Here is a 21,180-nt window from a genome sequence, read left to right as displayed (position 1 = left end):
GGTGGGAAGGGGGTGTTCTTGTACAGCAGGAGTGGGGGGTGTGTTGTGATGCTCCGGAGCTTTTGTCTTTCGACGTCTGTACTGGCACGGCCGCTCGATGGAAGCGCAGGTGCGGCCTGCTGCATCGCGCCGCCGTCAATGGGCGAGCGTGTCCTTGGGGAGTTTACAGTTGCGCCCGCTGTTTCTGCTGAGGGCGCCACTGTTCAGGGTCACGTCACCGTCGGGATTGCGGGCTCGGGGCGCGCGGTTTTGTTCGTCTCTGGACGCGTTCGCCTCAGGTCGGCGTAATCAACTCAAGTTTTATTGTGTGCGCGTGTGTGAGCTCGTTTACGTCTAGACGGGACGCGTTTGCGTTGTGTGCTGGGCTCGCTTCGTGCTATTTGCTGTGCGCACGTGCGGTGGTCCGTCTCACGCGTGCGGCGCAATGCCGCGAAACCGCTGTGTGCCGCTCTGCGACACAAACGCGAGAAAAGACCCTACCGTGAGGTATCATGAGTTCCCACGCGACCTCCAGCGTAGGGAAGCGTGGCTCAAGAATATCTCCCGCCAAGGACAAGCGGGAAAAAGTAGCAAGTGGGCGCCTAGCGACAGGTCTCTGGTATGTTCCTTACATTTCACAGAGAATGACAGAGAGCTCTTCGAAATTCAGTCACAGCTACTGGTTAAGCCAGTCAGGTTCCTTACTCGTGCACACGTTGAACCAAACAACCTGGAGAAAATGAAAGTTTGCAGAGCCACTCAAATCTTTTCTCCGGCAGTAATAGCAACGCTACAATTTCTTCAAGAGAACCCGGAATGTCATCCTGAAGCATGCCACTTTAAAGACAGCTCGGCTACAATATATTTCATGCGAATGGTTGCGAAATGGTATGACCTACATGATATCGGTGCAGTGAAGGCAAGCGGGACGCATGAGAAAGCATTCTTTTTAACAGATGATGAACGACTCTCCTGGCTGGAGCTAGATTTCATCTGTTACTTGGAAGACCTCCAAATGAATGCTGGGCGGTCGAGGCGAATCACAAAAGAGACCTACGAAGCCACACTCCTGACAACACGGTCAACAGTGACACTGATTGAATATCTTCTTGACCACCTAAAGTAGGTTCTTTTTTTCTCGGCTCAGTTTTACGTTGTTTGCAACAGGTTACTCAAATGAATTTCATAATTGCAGCTTCCACTATGTCTTAACACGCGGGCTAAACAGTGACCCTGTGTAATCGCTGTTTAGCTGTCTTCGGCAGTTCAACGGCGGCAACGACCGGGTGGATGCCAGAACTGCACTTTTGACAGCGGAGAAACTGCTAAAGGTACTGCTTAAAAATATTCCAAAGTGTGCTCATCAAGGTCACGTTAACATGGTGATCACTTGGGCCAGTTCTTGTGTCCCCGTGTCTTTCGCTGGTACAATATGCAAGGTCACATTCCTCTTTTTTTTTTCTTTTTTTTTCAGGTTGGCATCCTTCAAGCAGCGAGAAGTGGCAATGCACCCACTTCTTCTGAAATGAAAGCAGCGCTGAGGGCAACAAGTCCAGATGCTGAAACATATGCCCTGCCAACTGCCATTGAATTTGCTACCAGGGAGCTGACCAGTGAACTCGGATTTTTAACGCTGTGTTCTGAAGCAGAGGAACACTTTGAGGTGGCACCAGTAGCGTTCCTCGCTGGTTATGTTGCGAGAACATGTCAGGAAAAGGTATGAACTGTTTTTTTTTACATAAACACACACATTGTTATAAAATTTCCTCTTGTCTGAACGGCCTTGGAAGCAAAGAAACCTGTGCATGCAATATTTGTTTATACTCTTGAGATTGTCTGAGTAGGAGCCAATGCGATAGCGTTAAAAGCCCCATTCCGCAGAAACAATGGTGACCGCCTTGTCATCAAAACGCCGTGAGAATGTCTGTGGCAGGAGGTTTTTTACAGGTGATGTGGCCGGACCCTGATTGTTCGGCGGGATGTGTGGTGCAACGAGACCACATGACATGATAAAGTTGGCAGGAGCTGCGAACTCTGCAGCTTCATTAAGATGAGAGGGTGAGATGGGAATGGAAACCGGGATCCTTGGATCATGAGTCAGGCACGCTACACCGAGACTACACAGGGACGTTCGTATGAGTTGGTTAAAGCGGGGCTTTATATCTGTGTCGGGTGGTATATTTCACATAATGTGGTTGCCTCCGACTGTATAGCTAAAGAGTATGTATGAGAGGGATAGAGGCGGTAATTAAGGGATGTGTTTAATAAGCGGGTAGCAAGTGCATGTATGCTAACGAGGATCCGTAAGGGGAGAAAGCTCCAAATTTGTCTACCACTATACCAAGTTGTTGGTTTATGTGATATTTTCTGATGGTTTTCAGGTGACGTGCGAGTCGTGCAAGACCCTGTTGCAGGAACCAGAGCCAACAGACCCTGTTTACGGACTAATGAAAAACATGGACAACGGAGGCTTGGTATACCCCAAAATGGAAGCAATCAAGCTTTGTCAGCTTACGTGCGTCTTCATTAACAGGATAATGAAGTCTCAAGAGGTCCGGCGAAGCAGCAAGCTGTGTGAACTGTTCATTTCAGTATTGCTTCCGCACTTTACACAGTACCCGCAGCTAATCTGCGAAAAAAACAACCGTGCCCACACTGAGGAGCTTTGCAAGATATTCCTAAGTTGCTGCGCCCACTGATAGCGAACTGGGCCGGGAATCTCAACGCAACAGTGGAGCGACTTTTAAGGTTATGCCATAAACCTCTCTCCAGGAAGGTTCTCCGTTTGTGAACGTCTTCTTCCTCTTTTTGTGTAACTGTGCAATAAATGTATCTAGTCTTGCTGAAGCAGTTTGTGGTTTCCTCGGCTCCAGTTGCGCTTAGAAAAATTCACAACTTCACTATACTAAATGTATTTGTTTTTCTAAATTACAACAGTTTACAACCTTGATGTTCCACGGAAATGTGCTGAATATCAGCGAAGCATTAAGCAATTTTTCTGATCGCGGGTAAGCTAGTTTTAAACTGGAAGACTTGATGCGCAATCTTGAGACTAGAAATTGTTTAATGCTATAGCTCTGTAAGTTGCACAGTAGAGTACAGTCGCCCAGTCACAGTAGGATCACATTTTGTTATTGGATTGCGCTGGCAGCATAGAAGAGGTTGACATCAATCTTTTGTATACGCATTTTATGCAAGAATGAGTAAACGGTGTGAAAATGACACGCAAGGAATTCGCGACATTGTGATGTAAAGGATAATGCATTGTGCTACCTTGGCCGCTGTACAGCTTCCAATTGCTGACAGACGAGTGAAATTTTCATCTGACAACCAATTTGACCCGAATGCACATCACGGTAAAGCGCGAACTATCGAGCGGCTTTGAACTACCGTCACAATAAGTTTTTGGTGTACACGCCAGTATATACATCCTTGCGAAGAAAACGCGGTAGTGCTGACATGTTCACACTAGACATGACAGTATATAGGAATTCATGTTTCAAAATTGTGTGAAACGGAGCTCTTAAATCCTTAAAACAGTAAGCTCCGACCGTACCGACACCTCGCTCAAAGCGCAGCCAGGCGCAGCGCTCCGCGCGCGGCTGTCCCTGAACGGTGGCGCCGCGGCGGTGGCGACGGGAAGTAGGCGCCTCCCGCGGGTTTCGGGCGATGTAGCAGGCCGCACCTAGTGCGCGCTTCCATCGAGCGGCCGTGGTACTGGTGGCTGTCGAGGGTGGTAATACGCTCCTCTAGATTTTCAAAGCGTCGCGTTGTTTGTTTTTCTGTGGCGTCGAGGCGCCTGTTGAATTCATTGACTACATGTGTTAGCATGCCCTCCATGCGTTGGAATAAGGCAGCTTCTAAGCGTTCTACTGTCTTGGTCAGAAACCGTTCGATTATCTTTCTTTCTAGCCTCTCTGCTGCAGTAACTTATAACTTTTCAAGAAGGATTTGCAGGTCAGCGTAAGGGTGAGTTTGGGCGAGCTGTTTTTAAGCGAACAGTGAGGTTGTGGTGTCTGTATTTCGGTTTCTATGCAAGCAGAATCAGAAGACACAGATCGGCTGAGAGCACTAATGAGTGAAGGGGGGTTACTTGGTGCATTAGCTGTGGTGGGCAGTGCGGAGATGGTGGGTTGTGAGGAGAGGTTACGCCAGAGATGGCACTTATCTGGGCTTCCAACTACACAATCCATTAGCGTAGCAGGGGTTTTCTGTGCTGAGGTTGTCTTGGCGTGGCGGCAATGTAACTAAGTGGGTGGATGGCGGCGAAGGGCACGCGTTGGATTGAGCAGCCTCATGGGTCCAGGTTTGAGACTGGAAGTGAGTGCCTTGCGGGGGAGATAGTGCGGACCAGTCCTGTTAACTGAGAGTTGATGGGTTACAAACTTTGTTTTGTTAAACTGGTTTGCGGGATGTAGAACATTTACGTGCCTTGCATGAGCAGGTGCCAGTGAGATGTGGCCTTCACACAAGATGCATTTGGGAATGCAGGGGAGGTCTCAGAAGTTGTGAGTTTTTCTGCATCGCGGGCAGAGGTTGGCGTTAGGGAGATGGCAAATGTCATATCTGTGTCCAGGTTGCCTGCAGTTGGTGCAGGCGTCCGTGCTGCCTCTGTAGGGCGTGCAGCGTTATATTGTGCTTATGTAGTTGACAGGTTAAGGGACGCCTAGCGATCAAGACCTTGCAGTTGGGGTTGCCATGCATGATGTGGCGGCAGACTTCCTAAGGCGTTTCTTGGCAGTAAGCTTGTGAGGTGATGCCACGGGTGGCTCTAGGAGGGGGGCTGTGTACGCCGCACAGGGATGCTGTTTGCCATCAATACTGAGAGAGGTGATCTGAGAGAGACGCAGAGCAAGTTCAGTCTGTGAGGTGGCCACCGTGATTGGTAGGGCGGACCCGGATTAGGGCGTCTGAAGGAAGCAGAGTCTTCAGCTGTTGCTGGATAGCGTTTAGTAGTTTAATGCCTGAGATCCGATCCGATTGAAGCTCACTGCGAGGGCGGAAAATCAAATGAAGTGCTTCTGGAGGAAGTGATTGGAGTGGTTTGCTTCGTTAGGCGGTGACGCACGCTGCTTTTGTTGCGGGTGTTGAACGAGTCGGAACCACGCCGTCCATCGGCGTGCATGCATTTGTCGACGCGTTCCGAGTGCCAGTGTGAGCGTCTCCGCTCATGCTAAGCAGCTGTTGAGGGCGGCCTTGTCGGGATTCTGCTCTCTTAGCTGCACGGTTCTTCTACGAGTCGTGGACAGCTCTAAGCCATTCTTTAGAATGGGTTTCTTGTTACGTGATGGGTCATCCTTCCACAGTGGTCTGCATGTTATATTCGGCTGTGCCGGATGGTGCACTGGGAGACGCAGTTTTTAGGCTTAACGTGGCGGCTCACGGGCGCTGCACTGAGCCGGTTTACCCGTTTTAGGCTCGTCTTAAGCGATTTTTAGACCTTCGGGCACTTCTGTAGCTTGACAGATAACTCTAGGCCGCTATGAAACGTGTGGCAGGAAACAACGCTCCTGTCGACGGAGCAGAAGTGCAGAGCATTCGACGGGGTTGGTTCCTAGATCCTTGTCAGGGACTGAGAAGCAATCCAAGCCATTGGAATAATGTTCTAAGGATGCCACCCATACAATTCCGTTAAGCAATGAAAGTTTATTCTTTCTCCGTCCCTAACCCTAAAGGCCTTAGGCACAGGGAGTGCGCCTGCATCGACACCCGCATGAATGCCATCACATTCGAATATAAGATACTCAATTGTTTGAAGGAATTTACAACACATTGTACATGTGTATTTTCTTGATGAAACTTTTCTACCTGCTTGTTCTAGGCACCCCTCTAGCTTCAAACCTTAGGGCACTGCCTATCGAGTTATTATAGAGAGATTCCTTTCTGATCAGTCTTTTTCCCTTTGGTACATATCTAGTGTTTTTTTTTTGTTTTGCGAACACAACACTGCGCTATGTCTGAACGATTTCGCGAAGCACCGTAGAGTAGTAACTGCGCAAGCGAGTGGAGGGAGTGGAGTCACACAGATCATAGCTGGGGAGCACTGGAGAGCCGCGTGGGAGTTGTTGTTGTGGCTGTAGGAAGAAGGAAAAGAAAATGCACGGGCCTGCTACTAGCTCTGTAGCTCAGCCACCTCCGCTGCTTCGTGCAGATAGAAGAGAATATAGAGAAGAAAGAAAAGCAAGAGGGAAAGAAAGACGCGTGCCGCAACAACAGCCGTCGTCCACCACCAGCGGTGGCGTGTGCAATGACGGCCTACAACAGATAAAATTCGGTACCAGGCCAGCCCCCGCCGCAAGCAGCGGTGACCCACCAGCACCAGAGAGCCGCCACCGACTCCTCCACTCTCCGCTGCGCGGGCGACTCAGAGGTGCCGCCGCCGAGCCAGCTGCGCATGTGCCAGGAGAGAGTGACGTCACACGGTGTACAGCTGGCGCGCCGAGGCCACCACAAACTCCTACGCATGTCTCCTTAGGGGCGAATGGTCAAAGCCTACCCTTCATCTCCTATCATTTGCTTTTCATCGTTTGCCTCTTATAGGCAATTGTTTCAGTGCAACATATAATTATAATGGGTGAACAGGAAAGGAAAGCGCAGTCCTTGTCACACTTTCTCTGACAAGCGTGTTTGGACGGTACGCCACCGCGCCTTTAGCATGGCGTTCGACGGACCCGTTCGAGTCTATTCCTGAATGCTGACGGCGTACCAGGCTGCAGCTGTCTGTTATAAATAAATAAATTGGTTCACAGGAAGGGAAAGGCTCAGTAACTGTCACACTTGCTCTGTGGACACCCGAACCGCGCCGTAAGGGAAGGGAGGAGGGTGGGAATGAAAGTGGAAAGAGAGAAAGAGGAGCCGTAGTGGAGGGCTACGGAGTAATTTCGACCACCTGGGGATCTTTAACGTGCGCACCGCTTTCATCACACCTCTCTTTCTAGCCACTCTACTACATTGGAGGGTTATGGAGTAATTTCGACCACTTGATTGATTTATAGGAAGGGAAAGGCGCGGTAACTGTCTCACTTGTTTTTTGTGGACACCTCAACCGCGCCGTAAGGGAAGGGAGGCAGGTGGGAGTGAAAGTGCAAAGAAAGAGGAGACGTAGTGGAGGGCTCCGGAGTAATTTCGACCACCTGGGGATCTTTAACGTGCACTGACATCGCACAGCACACGGACGCCTCTTCGTTTCGCCTCCATCGAAACGCAGCCACCGAAGTCGGGTTCGAACCCGGGTACTCCGGCACAGTAGTCGTGCGCCTTACCACTGCACCACCCCGGCGGATCTTTAACGTGCACAGACATCGCACAGCACATGGACGCCTCTCCGTTTTGCCTCAATCGAAACGCCGCCGCCGGCGGTCGCGTTCGAGCCTGGGTACTCTGCCTAGAACGCCGGTGAACTTTAATGCGTTCAACGAATGCCTGTTGAGTTCAATGCAAAGTTCAGTTTCCTGCAGCCAAAGCTTTCGCTCTACATTCGGTTTAGCAGTGTAGAAACCCTCAGTTTTTTTCATACAGTGTGTCCAATTTGAAGTTAGTGATTTGAAACTGTTGTTTTACACTCTTTGTTTCTCCATCATTGTACCCTGCATACTTACTGGCAGTCTCCTAGTTCTATTTTGGGTGAGCGCCTTAGAGATAAAGTTATTTAAATACTTTAGCTTCCCACTTTTACTCTTCACCTTCCACACGCATTCCTCATATTTTAATCTAAGCTTCCCATTCTTCAAAAGATGACCAGCCTATATCATGTACCACTCGATTGTGGTTGTGCTAATCGTGCTAATCGTCCAACAGCTCTCTACTTTATTTCTAACCTCGACTATACCTCTGCCGTTAGACCCAAATTCGCATTCTCGAAAGTAAGCCCAGGCACCATAATTCCTTTCCAAAAAACGCTCAGAACGTCATACTTTTATGATCACAATGACCTATTATTCATTATTCCGGCATAATTATGCCCTTTTGTGATAACCTCGATGGCACAACCCAGGGCGCCTCAATATCAACGCTTCAGACGCGACACTACCTTGGCACCTTACGACGGTCGACGCCGGCGCATTTAGGTTAAAGACTGGGCAGGGTGTACATCGGATTGGCTCGTGCCGTACGCCAATGGTGCAGCCGCGGCCCCGCAAGGCATCGCGGCTAATCCTCCGCTTGCGGCGGATTCCAGGCTGCCACTGAATTTTTATCTGTTGTATGCCGTCATTGCACCCGCTACCGCTTCATTGGTAGGCGACGGTTGTGGCGGCACGCGTCTTTCTCTCCCTCTTTTTTTTTCTGCGCTATTTTCTCTTCAGTCCCCAAGAGGCAGCGGAGGTGGCTCATCTACAGAGCCAGTAGCATGCCGTGCATTTTCTTTTCCTTCTTCCTACAGCCACAAACACAACTCACGGCAGCGTCAAACTCATGTCAAGCCCCGCGCAGCATTCGCGCTACGGTGCGCCTATCCGCGCCTCGATGACGGAGGAAAATGAGTGCGCGAAGTTTCAAAGGCTACAAATGGCACAGAACCCTCCTATCTTCCGCTACTAATTTTCTTTTCGTGAATACGTATGCCTCAAGTTCTCGAGCCTATGTCTTCCAGAACGTGCTTGAATATAGAGCAACTATACTCCTGAAATATATAGTACGAATGGTTAGGAATGTTTTATTTTCTTGACAGTTTTTGCACTTTTCTTCAATGTTCACGAATGCAGCATATGTAAATTTATTATGGCCTCCTACTGCCGTTTTTAAAAAGGTATCAATCAATTACCCATAAACTTTTATTACCAAACAAAAATCACATAAAGGTTTGCTGGTCAATCTAAGCACGCAGTGCTTCTGAGATGACCAAGCAGCTAGTGTTGTATGTTTTAGAGGAAATAAATCATTACAAATTCAGAAACAATGCACCATTGAGGAAAAAACAAACAAAAAAAATCACGCACTCACAAACAAAATTCTAACACCAAGTTTGTCACTAGACAAAGACAAAACAAAAAAAGAAAGTATTATGAAAACTCACACATCTCAATACAAAGATAAACACCACTTCCTTACATTTTTCCGCATTTTCATTGGTGATTTTGTTCCATACAGTGTTCCACTTAGTACAATAAACGTTACCGGTACATAATAATTTCTGTTTTCTTTCTATAATTAGGTAATATTTTCGGTTTAATGTATCTTGCAGTTTTCCGCAATGATACATCTTTTTTTTACTATATCATAAATGTATTTGAATGGTAATAGCGGGTCAGCAAAGTACATTTAAATAGCGCGTGTACTGGAAATATTGCTAGAATGCGGTATTTTTATTTCGCCTCTGCTTGTTCCGATTCTGTTCAATGGGTTATGCTATTATTTTAACTACGCGGTTAATGATTTCTTTATAATCGGAACATATGTACCATATAAAGCGATACCGTATGCAATTACTGAGGTATGTGTCGTGTATCAAAAACTGAGACACTGCTTTTTCTTGCATGTTCAGTTGTCTACGTTTACGAATACAGATATGCATGTTCACTCGTTGGGTAGAGAAGCAACCATTTGAGTGTCCTTCCACCAACCTCGCCTCGTGGTTAGCATTATTATAAGTGCTTTAGGATAAAACCGGTTCTTATTCGTGGTTTAGGGTACAAGAAGAATATGAATGCGACGAACACACAATAGATTACCTAAATATATAACGAGGTTGTAACGGCGGCCAGTTTTTTCCGCGAGTGACATTGACTGAAGTACAGTATTTGTTTAAAGAACAAATCAACCCGAGGAATTTAAATATATGGAGTTTAACGTTGCTATTTGCGCTTATCAAGAGATGGCATTTCCTAGGTGGCGAGAAATCTGGTCTTAAAGATTTTGGAGTTCAGATATTCTAGGTGTGTTGCCAAAAGCATGTACCATTACGAGTGTTTGAAGCAAACCTCGTCGGCTGCGTATATACGGAAATAGCTGATGGAGGCTTGCGGAGAAGGGTACTCGGTAAATGTTAGGGCACAGACCAATATTGGTGCATCTGAAACTCGAAAGGTATATTAAAATGCAGTGTAAGGGTACAGTTGACTGAACATGGTTATGTTATGAGAAACCCACAGAAAAAAAAAACAGGTATACTAATTTTATTGTCCATGCAAGGTAATTTATGTTAAATTCACTCTAAGTGATAACTGCAATGACTGTGTAAAGGGCTTTGCTAGAACGAAGCTGCAAAGGAGGTCTCATGCTTTAATCTGTATTTTTTCTTTTTAGAACTGTGCTGCCGAGGGAGTTCGAGATGTTACTGTCTTCAAACTCGTCATATCATACGTCAGGAAGATGGTCGGCTGAGAAATGTCAGCTGTATTTGCCAAACGTATCTGTGCAGGCATCGTCCATCGATTCTTTATATCCCTGGCGTTGAGCTTTGCGTCGCAACAAATAAAAAGCATGGCACATCTACCGTCAAAACGTATTTGTTATTGCGGTCACTTGCACAGTTCAAATAATTACTTGACCAATTCGAGCACAGTAATTTCTTGAAATCGAATGAGAGAAAGGTATTTGTTGCTAAACCATTAGCATGCACATCCACGGTAAATAATGCACAATTTTGCGACGGTTCATAGGAACATTCGCCTCTGGGTGGCGAACGGATACAAACACACAACTATTGTACTGCCATCTGAAGGTGCGTTAAGCCCTCCGGAAATTTTATATTACAACTAAACTTCCGTCCCCAGGAACTGATATAGAAGCATTGTCAGAAAGCCTGATCTTCAAATCATAGCCTAGAAATGAATGCGAAATAAAATATTTCTCCATGGCAGGCGTATTGTGGGACGCGGTACTAAAATTTATTGTTGTATATATTACGAAAAAAAGTCGCGTGGATATTGCCAAAGAGAAATTTGAACTGTGAGCAAGACAACAGTACACTTAATTTTGAAGGGACAAAAAACTCATTTTCTAAAGCCCAGCAGAGCGAAAAGTGTTCGCACGTTTCCACGAACACTGAACTTAACTCACTAGACGAACAAGTAGTTTAATGGAGGGGTGACGTGGTAAATGTGCACATGACTATGGCACTGAATTCAGTGACATTTGACAGCCGTTGACACCGGGCGATGCGGACTCGTGCTGAAGCCCTCTCCGGATTGGACGTGGCGGCTAGAAACAGGCAGAAGGACGACTGCGGGAATGACGTGAAAGTGTCAAATAGATGAGCTATTTCCTACAATATTTTCTGTTTAAAATTAAGCAAGTTCGGTTCGTTGAAGACTTAGGATTTGTTTTCAGTTCATTGTCCCAGCGGCCTAGCTATCCTGCCGACGGCTAGGATTTTCGGCGTTCATTTATGCTATAATTATTTTATTAGAGCGTTAATGCTTTAATAGTTAAGCGTTTTTGAGTGGTCAGCAATTTTAGACCTGATTTGGCCACGTTTTTGCTGTCTTTTGCCTCTTGTAGAGTGTGTAGAGGTTCTGAGAAGTCATGGCAGAGCAGACATATTCGTGTGTAAACAGGCCTTAGATGTGCAATCCAACTAAGATGATGGGACAATAATGTCAGAGGATCGCTATTCTGAAGGTAACATGGTTTGAAACAGTAGAGTAGGCAGAAGGTGCGGGAATTTTATGCGGGTTTTGTGTACTTGTTCGCGCCTTGACAGGTTTGAGCAAAAAAATGTCTGCCTGGTATAGCGTCTTGGAAGAAGGCAACAGATTATGCAACACAATAGAAGGAGCACACACAGATACAAGGACAACGCTGCTCAACGTTCAACTCTTATTGTATAGCGTTTACCAGCTGTCAAGAAGGAGCTAGAGTTATCAATAACAGAAATAGGAAAACTACAGGGGCACTGTCCTCAAATGGAAGGAAAAATGTCTGGTACTACCGCTGGAGGCAGCACTTCCGTAATTTCCAGTGCGGGACACCGAGCCGGGGCAGGTACTGAGAAGGGCAGAAAAAACAAAGTAAATCAGTCGGGGCGAAAATGGGAGGACACAATACATGCATAGGGTGCAGCGGTTCCTTAAGATATGCCCCAAGGCGAGCAGTGGCGACCCTGAAAGGCCAGGCTGCAGGATGAAGCCCCCGAAGCCGTACAAACGTGAACAGAATTTTGCGAAATGATAGCGCGCCGTTTTAAAAATTGTTTTCGTCAGTAGGCGGCGATACAAGAGTATCGAGGTTACGCAGCGTGATGACTAGGCGCATGCGCGTCCTAATTTGGCCTTAATGACTGCCTGTGCACTTGCTTCGAGTAAGGCGGGTCTTTTTCTCAAATTCGGGGCTGGTCGATGCCTTTCGCTTCTCGTGCTCGCCTGCAGCCATCCTGCTCTCCTGCTCAATGCGCCGCCAATCTAAGCGCTTGCAGTACACATTCATGATGCATGTCCTATATTATCGCATGTTTAAAAAACAGAAATGTTACAGCCCCGCTTTCTTTACTTGTCTCACTGGGTGATAGTTTGTGCATTCGTGGCTGATAGTAAGGTCTGCATAGTTATTGAAAACTGAGACCGCAAAGGGAATTTCGACGAAGCAGTTCCGTTTGTTCGTTTTAGCTGCTGGCATTGCCCTGCAACCTAAGTTGTAGGTAATGTGCCAGCGGAAAGCTGGTTTTTGGGACCAAACAGATAACGCAGGAAATAGTATAAAAGTAGTGGTGCTTCTGAAAGGCCGTTGTCTGGTACTAGAGAAAGCTGCCATTAGTCGCTATGCAGTCTTGCCAAACGGCAAGCACACGAATCCACAAGTAGTCCCCTTGAGGATCAACATAAAAAAGTGAGACTGCAACATTTCTTTATAAAAAGTTGAGTTAAAAGAATACTTGCCTCGTAAGTGTGAGCCGTCGTTGCCGTACTGGTCGCACGCCAAGAGGGGCCGAAAGGGACTACGATCCCCCAGGTTTAGGAAAAGCCTAGGATCACACAAAGGAAGCTCTCAGGCAGTCATTTGGGCGAATATAGGACGCGCATGTGCCTAGTCATCAGACTTGACTAGCCTTGACGCTCTTATGTAAAAAAGGTTTAAACTGGTGCTGCGGCCTCATTCAAAATATTGTTTATGACTTCACGTGCGGTGTGCAACGGGTGTAGTGCATAAAATCCCCCTCCGGCTTGCGCTTGCCGAGGAACTCACAGTACGGCACGAGACACATCTTATTGAAACTGCCCTCTCTAAGAACGCGTTACAGCACCCAAACACTGATGTACTTAATTCTTAACTTTCTGAGCACTCAAATATCTTTCCTAAGTATCAAACAGTAGTTTGATAGCCTGGAAGCTTTAAAAAGTCCTTCAAAACTTACATACTGTTGCTTTCAATGCTATGAATATTTTTCGTCTTCTTATCTGCCAAAATGTACACACATGAGAAAACTTGCGTATTGTATTGTCTCTTTCATTAGAACTTGTGTAACAGTTTAATCCATCACTTACACTTGCTGACATGTGTATGGGTGACAGGGTCCTAGTTAGGCAGAGAGCACCCGCCTTTTGCCCTGCAATCCAAGACCAACTGTGTCTGAGAGGATTGTACAAATAAATAAAAAAAAATGTTGCAAGGTATATGTCGAGTAAACTGGCTGCGGTGTGAACGAGCATTTCAGTGAATATGAACGTTCACTTTAGACTGTATCCGACTAGTGCGAAAATTTCCCCACCTACTGCCGGTCTTAGAAATATCCGAAAGATCACCACTATGAGCCACGACTTCATGATATCAAAATTCTGAACACAAATAAGGGTAGATTAGCCCGCCAATTGTCTGAACAATATTTTTTTATCAAGGAAAGGGGCGACGCGTACACCAGGACCACATCAGTCTCCCGGCTAGCCAGCGAATACATGTTATTAAACAGTCGTTATGATGTAGTCCGCTACCTCTTATCTACCATGAACGTTCCTACGCGCATGCGGTCTGGGTCATTAATTTTGTTTAAATGTAGGATGTGTCTGCTTCAACTTAATATTTGTAGTCAGCGTGCGTTTTGTGTGTTTGTGCCAGTGTCCTCTTCAATTATGTGCGGCTGAATACTAGTTAAGAAACCTTACTTCACCAAATAGCACCACCGCTTTTTTGTTAAGCCTTCAAAGCAGCTGCTAGGAAGTCGGGAAGGAATGTAGAAGGAACAAGGGAATTCCTAGGGATGAGGACAAAGAAAACCGAAATCAGGAGCCAACAATTATTGGTAACGAGAGAGTGCCAAGGTGTTTGTCACCGGAAATTTCAGCATGAGCAGGCGCGTCAAGCTGCAATATAGTGGCTATAGACCGATAAGCGAGTATTAGTTGCAACATTGCAGGCAGCAGAATGAAAGCGGCGCTGAAAAAAACTAAGAACAAGCTCTCGAACAGTTTCACAAGGACAATGAACGATAGCCTCAACCGTGATGCCGCACAAGTCTCCTTAGGGAGTTAACGTTATCAGGGCGATAGCAAAGCAGAGGCAGATTGTGGTGAGAACAGTGCGTGGCGGGAATCAATCAAGAAAGAAGCATAAAGGATTAGAAGTGGCAGACATGCAAAGGTGCAAGCAGAAATCAGCTGGCACCTTACAGGCCGGACAGAATCTTTTTAGGGGGTTCTAGAGGGGGCTCCGGTCCCAGGCGTAGTATGCAGTGAAGGAGTAGATTGTTTAACAATGGAGGATAAGCCCTATATTTGCTAAGGAAGACCAGAGAGAAAACTACAAAAATGAAATTTAGGACAAACGTCAGTTAAACAAACCTACAATGGGGTTGAAATAGACCGAAACGTTAGAAATAACGAGAGCTAAAGGACGACTAAAGAGTCCAGCGCGCTCTAAGTAGGAGAAATCTGAAAGACCTAAAAGATCCGCCATTTATTTATATTCAGTCTGGGAAGGGTTCATCAGAACAACGGAGTAGTGGGAAAGTGTAGATATGATGTTCACCAAGGAAAGAATTGGCAAAGAATAAATTCATCACGCAGAGAATGGGTGTGGGTAAAAACGCCCTCAGAAAGAAATTCCCCGAAAGACACGACCCCAGAAAAAAACATCCCCAATAGAAAGGCTCCCCTCCGAAAGCAACTCTGAGGAACAACGTCCACAAGGTAGAAAATGGCCTTAAGAATACGTCTTTCATGTGTTCATTTCATGAGATATTCAATATTTGATTAAAATCTATCTTTTTTTTTCTTGAGAGGTGATGTAACCATTGCTTGGCATCTGGGTCTTCTGAGTGCATCATATGTTTACAGTCACTGGAGACGGCTTGGCGAGAAAGCATGATAGAAGAACCAAAAATGACATCCATTCCATCGGACTGTAGTTTGGATAGTGTAATCTCGATTTCTCCAGCGGCGGATTTTTATACCCTAAGAATGGTCAAATTATCTGACTAATATAACACGTTAAAACAATCAGTGGGCGCATTGGTGGAGTTGGGGAAATGCCCATAACAGTAGGCGTCACTAGGATACCAACGGAGATGTCTATTTGACGAGGGCCAACCCTCTGGAAACTAGGATAACTGCATAGCGGGTTTAGAAATGGTAGGCGATTTTTGATAGCCTCTTGGTGCTTACCCAATGAATATATATATAGCTATGCCGGGAAAGCAAACTTGTATTCATTGATACAAGACATAAACAGAGCATACGGCAACGTAAACAAAGAACTGCTGTAGAACATATTAAACAATGAAAGTATAGCTCATGAGGTAACAGATTTCCTACAGGTAATTTATCAAGATAATACACATTACATCAAAAGGGATAAAAAGTTAAAAACAATTGAGAGATACAAATGATTAAGACAGGGTTGTCTTATGTCAGCCACTAGTGTTCATGCTTTATGTGCTAAATATAAAAAGAGGCCTGCAAGAGAGTAGTACTCTTACGTATAAATTCAGCGCAAATGTTGTATAGTAGCGCCTCTGTACTACGCGGACGATTTCTACAGTTAGTATATAGCCAGGAAGACGTCAAACCATATGTTATTTGTGGGGACGAAATGACGTTCTAGGCTTCAGTGTTCCCACCAATAAGTCGGGTCTGAAGATAAGATTTTCAAAGGTTCATCCAATCTGTTGCTGAAAATATAAGAGCATGAGATACCCAGAGTGGCAGAATATAAATATCTCGGGGTATGAAGAAACGAAGCACTGACATACATAGCAAAACACTAAAAGTATGTTTTTACAAATTAGCGAAGATATGCCGGGATAATGAAACCCTGGACATTATGTGGATATAACAGGTATGAGGTGCTGTGCGATATGCTGAAAGGAATTATGGTGCCAGGCATTTCTTCCGAGAACACGGTTTTGGGCCTGAAGCGAGATGCACAGTCGTGATTAGAAATAAATCAGACCTGTTTGGCTATTGGCATGAGCTGCACATGACAAAACCCCAATTTATATAACTACCAGTAGATATCAAGAAGAGTAACTTGTTGGGCCATTTGGTGCATAGTTAAAGGTTCAAACTAGCGAAAAAAGGACGCGTTAACAAGGAAGCAGAACGTTGTTAACTTGTTAACAAGTTAACTCTTTTCTCGTTAACGCATCCTCGTTTCGCTGGTTTTCACCTTCAGTAACAGCCTGTGATATCGGCTGATCATATTTCAAATTACGGAAAGCTCAGAGCAGAATATTTTATGAGGAGCGCATGAGGAAACGGAAGAGTAACAGGTGGGCATCTAAAAAAATTTAAATATATTTATCTATAAAGCGTTCACTCAAAGTGGAGCAAAATAACTGGAAAACTAACCAGGATGTATGCAGGGTTTATGGAAGCAGAAATAAACAAAAACATAACATTAGATAAATTTTATGAAAAAGGAGCAGAGTCTACAAATATATTGTAATTCGTAAAAGCGTATCAGAAATAAGTTCTTTGTTAAATCATGTTAGCAGTACCCTACATTTTGAAGCTAGATCTATGTGCCTTGGAACATCGATTATATAAAGAAATTTAACCAAGAAGGTGACCCATGTGTTTGTGTGTGGTAAATCCGCAGAAACAATTGATCATCTTATACCCGAATGCGCAAGTATCCACTCGAATCTCAATGCAGGCACAATCACAGTCCCTGGGGCCCTAATGTTTATACACACCAGGGGCCTATCGATGCATCTATGGTGCAAGTTAGCAAAAAGCGTTCAGAAGAGCTGTCTTATCCTACCTCTCAATGTCCATGTGTTCAAAGTGCGCTGTTCTTTATAATCCAAACATGAATGACTAACTAAGCCTTCTACCACCCTTGCAAGCGTTTAGAAGATTGCTGGCTAAAAACCAGACAGATTACATAAGATTAAAAATGAAATGTAGCAACTTAAATGATCAAATAGTTGAGACATTTACAACAAAATTCAACACATAGCAAAGAAATTAGATAGTGGCAACTGGTGCCAGCCCAACCTAAAGTCAGTCAGTGAGTTCAGGCGTTCAGCCGTGTCCGACTCTTCGTGACCCTATGGACCATGTCACGCCACGCTTTCCGGTCTCTCACTATCTTCTTAACATCACATAGCTTCATCTGCAATGCCTCGAGAATGCCATCTAACCATCGCGTTCGCTGCCTACCCCTTCTCCGGCGACCCTCAACCTTTCCCAACATCAAATCTTTCTCCAGCGACTCCTCTCTTCTCATCAGATGACCAAAGTAGCTGAGCTTTAACTTTAGAATTTGACCCTCCAATGAGCAGTCAGGGTTTATGGTCGACAATATCGACTGATTTGATCTTCTGGCAGTCCAAGGAACTCTTAAGAGTCTTCGCCAGCACCACAATTCAAACGCGTCAATTCTTCGGCGGTCAGCCTTTTTCACAGCCCAACTCTCGCATCCATACATCACAACTGGAAAGACCATAGCACGGGTTATACGGATCTTGGTTGGCAGACTAATGTCTCTGCTCTTTACTAGGCGGTCAAGGCTAACCATTGCTCTCTTTCCCAGAAGCAGGCGTCTCCTAATTTCATGGCTGCAGTCTTCTTCCGAGGTAATCTTGGCGCCCAAGAACAGAAAATCTCTCACAGCTTCCACTTCTTGTCCATTGATGCTCCAGGACTTGATAGGGCAAGACGCCATGATCTTCGTCTTTTTAATGTTCAGTTTAAGCCCAAACTTCTCACTCTCTTCTTGTACGCGCATCAGAAGTCTCTTGAGTTCCACTTCACTTTCTGCCATTAAAGTGGTATCATCCGCATATCTAAGGTTGTTGATACGTTTTCCAGCAATCTTCACTCCAGCTGAAGACTCGTCCAGACCGGCCTTTCTCATGATGCACTCTGCATATAGGTGAAATAGGCAGGGCGACAGTATGCAGCCTTGCCTCACCCATTTCTCAATCGGAAACCAATCAGTAAGACCATGCCCAGTTCTGACTGTGGCCTCTTGCCCTTCATAAAGGTTCCTGAGGAGACAGATGAGGTGAATTGGAACTCCCATCTCTTGGAGAGCTTGCCACAATCTGCTGTGATCTACGCAGTCAAACGCTTTCGCATAATCAATAAAGCAGAAGTAAATGGGTTTCTGGAACTCTCTTGCTTTTTCCATGATCCAGCGAAGGTTGGCAATTTGGTCTCTAGTTTCTCTGCCCTTGCGAAACCCAGCTTGCACGTCCGGAAGCTCCCGATTCACATACTTCTGCAGCCTACCTTGCAGGATTTTTAACATTACTTTGCTAGCTTGCGAAATAAGCGCGATCGTGCGGTAGTTGGAACAATCTTTGCCACTGCCTTTCTTTGGAATGGGGATGTAAAGTGACCTCCTCCAATCCTGTGGCCACTGCAGGGTTGTCCAAATCTTTTGACATAATGTATACAGTGTGTTAACAGCGTCGTGGTTGAGGTTTTGAAGCAACTCAGCTGGAATACCATCAATTCCGCTAGCTTTGTTCTTAGCAAGGCTGGCTAAGGCCCATTCAACTTCACTCTTCAGGATGCCCGGCTCGAGATCAGTAATCACATTCGTCCTATGTTGGGTTTGCACATCCGGGTCCTTCTTGTACAGTTCTTCTGTGTATTCCTGCCACCTCTTCTTTATCTCTGAGGCTTCAGTGAGGTCCTTGCCTCGTTTGTCCTTTATCACGCCCAGCTTAGCACAGAAGCTTCATTTGATATCTTTGATTGTCTTATACAGAGCTCTTGTGTTCCTTAATTGGCTGTTGTCCTCAACTGCTTGACACTGTATGTTCAGGAAGGCATTCTTATCTCTCCTTGCTATTTTCTGAAAATCCGCATTGAGAACCTTGTATCTTTCTCTTTCCCCCATACCTTTTGCCATCCTCCTTTCCTCAGCTATTTGCAAAGCCTCTTCAGATAACCAGTTTGCTTTTTTGCATTTCTTTTGCTTTGGAACTACCTTAGTAGCAACTTCTTGTATTATATCACGAACATCAGTCCACATCTCTTCGGGCTCTTTGTCTTCTAGATCTAATTCTTGAAATCGATTCCTCACTTCCACCGCATATTCTAATGGAATCTGATCCAGATCATACCTGAAAGGCCTTCTAGTTTTCTGCGTTTTCCTCAATCGAAGCTTAATTTTGGCAACAAGAAGCTGATGATCGGTGCCACAATCGGCCCCAGGCCTTGTTTTACTGCTTGTATAGCGCTTCTCCATCTCTGCCGGCAAATAATATAATCGATCTGATTCCTGTACAGACCGTCCGGTGAAACCCATGTGTACAGGCGCCTCTTGTGCTGTTGAAAATGAGTATTCGCTATGGTCAGGTTGTTTTCTTGACAGAACTCTACTAGCCTCTGCCCAGCTTCATTTGGCTCACCAAGACCGAACTTGCCTGTAATTCCGGATATTTCATCACTCCCGACCTTAGAATTCCAGTCTCCTATGAGAAAAACGACGTCTGATGATGGGGTGCGGTCTAAAAGGCATTGTAGGTCCGCATAAAATCTCTCAACGTCAGCTTCTTCAGCAGCAGTGGTCGGTGCATAGACTTGGATAACTGTTATGTTGAAAGGGTGACCTTGGATCCGAAGTGAAATCATTCGGTCGTTTTTGGGGTTGTACCCTAGCACTGCTTTGCCCATTCTTTTGTTTACTATGAGAGCGACCCCATTCCTTCTCTTGGATTCGTGCCCACAACAAAAGACATAATGGTCGCCGGAGTTAAATTCTCCCATTCCGGTCCACTTGAGCTCGCTGATACCCAAGATATCAATGTTCAATCTGTCCATTTCTCGCTTGACGATATCCAGTTTACCTTGCGTCATAGATCTTACATTCCATGTTGCTATGTGATATATCTCCTTGCAACATCGGACTTTCCGGTCGCTTCCCGACACATCCACAACTGAGCGTCCTTTTGGCTTTAGCCCAGCCGCTTCATTCGTCCTGGAGCTACTAGGAATCGCCCTTTGTTCATCCCCAGTAACATGTGGGACGCCTTCCAACCTGGGGGGCTCATCTTCCGGCGCCATATCATTAACGGTATTGTGACTGGCCATAGGGTTTTCTTGGCAGGAAATACTGGAGTGGGTTGCCATTACCTTCTCCAGTGAATCACATTTTGTCAGAACTCTCGGCCGTGACCTGTCTATCTTTGGTGGCCCTACACAGCAGAGCTCACGACTTCATCGAGTTTCGCAAGCCCCTCCGCCACCACAAGGCAGTGATCCATGAAGGGGGCCCAACCTAAAAAGGGCGCTTTTATAATCCGTATATCACCGTAGGGTAACCTGAGAAGGGATAGGCAGCCAACGCGATGGTTAGATGGCATTCTTGAGGCGCTGCAGATGAAATTATGTGTTGTTAGGAAGATAGTGAGAGACCGGAAAGTGTGGCGTGGTATGGTCCATAGGATCACGAAGAGTCGGATACGACTGAAAGACTGAACTGAACTGATATCCATACGATAAAGCACCACGTAATGTCAATGTATTGCTTCATCCCATCGATGCAAGGAAAGGTACAAACATAGGACAACTGCTCAAGGTAAATTTTAGAGCGACGGAGTAAAAGAATATGCGTGCCACAGCTTCAGGCTATACTCACTGCCACGCGACACTAGTGAACGTGCCGTTTCCACCAGTTACATCAGCATCTATGCGAAAAAACTCCACGTTTTCACAAACTTCGCTGCTTTTAAAAATGAGACCTTATTTGTTCCGATAAATAATGGGTGTTTCATAACTGATCCATTAATTGATGCCATCGCGTCAGGATATTCTGAACCTTAAATTTTTCCTTTACCGCTAACCGCAGCAACGTGGGGATAAAACTGAAATGGAA

The 21,180-nt window shown here is 45.6% G+C and overlaps 1 pseudogene across 1 annotated transcript; it reads left to right on the top strand.

Annotated features, from left to right (window-relative positions):
- Nucleotides 1–253: 253 nt before the first annotated feature.
- LOC146178028 (uncharacterized) lies at nucleotides 254–2,818 on the top strand (annotated as a pseudogene). Its single transcript, XR_014701421.1, has 4 exons — nucleotides 254–1,101; nucleotides 1,175–1,310; nucleotides 1,454–1,696; nucleotides 2,361–2,818. The product of XR_014701421.1 is annotated as an uncharacterized LOC146178028 (transcript).
- Nucleotides 2,819–21,180: the final 18,362 nt, after the last annotated feature.

Source organism: Amblyomma maculatum, chromosome 10 (genome assembly GCF_055883805.1).
Source record: "Amblyomma maculatum isolate TAMU_Amacu chromosome 10, ASM5588380v1, whole genome shotgun sequence".
Taxonomy (NCBI): domain Eukaryota; kingdom Metazoa; phylum Arthropoda; class Arachnida; order Ixodida; family Ixodidae; genus Amblyomma; species Amblyomma maculatum.
Note: the sequence above shows the minus strand (reverse complement) of the source record. Positions and strands in the feature narration are given on the sequence as shown.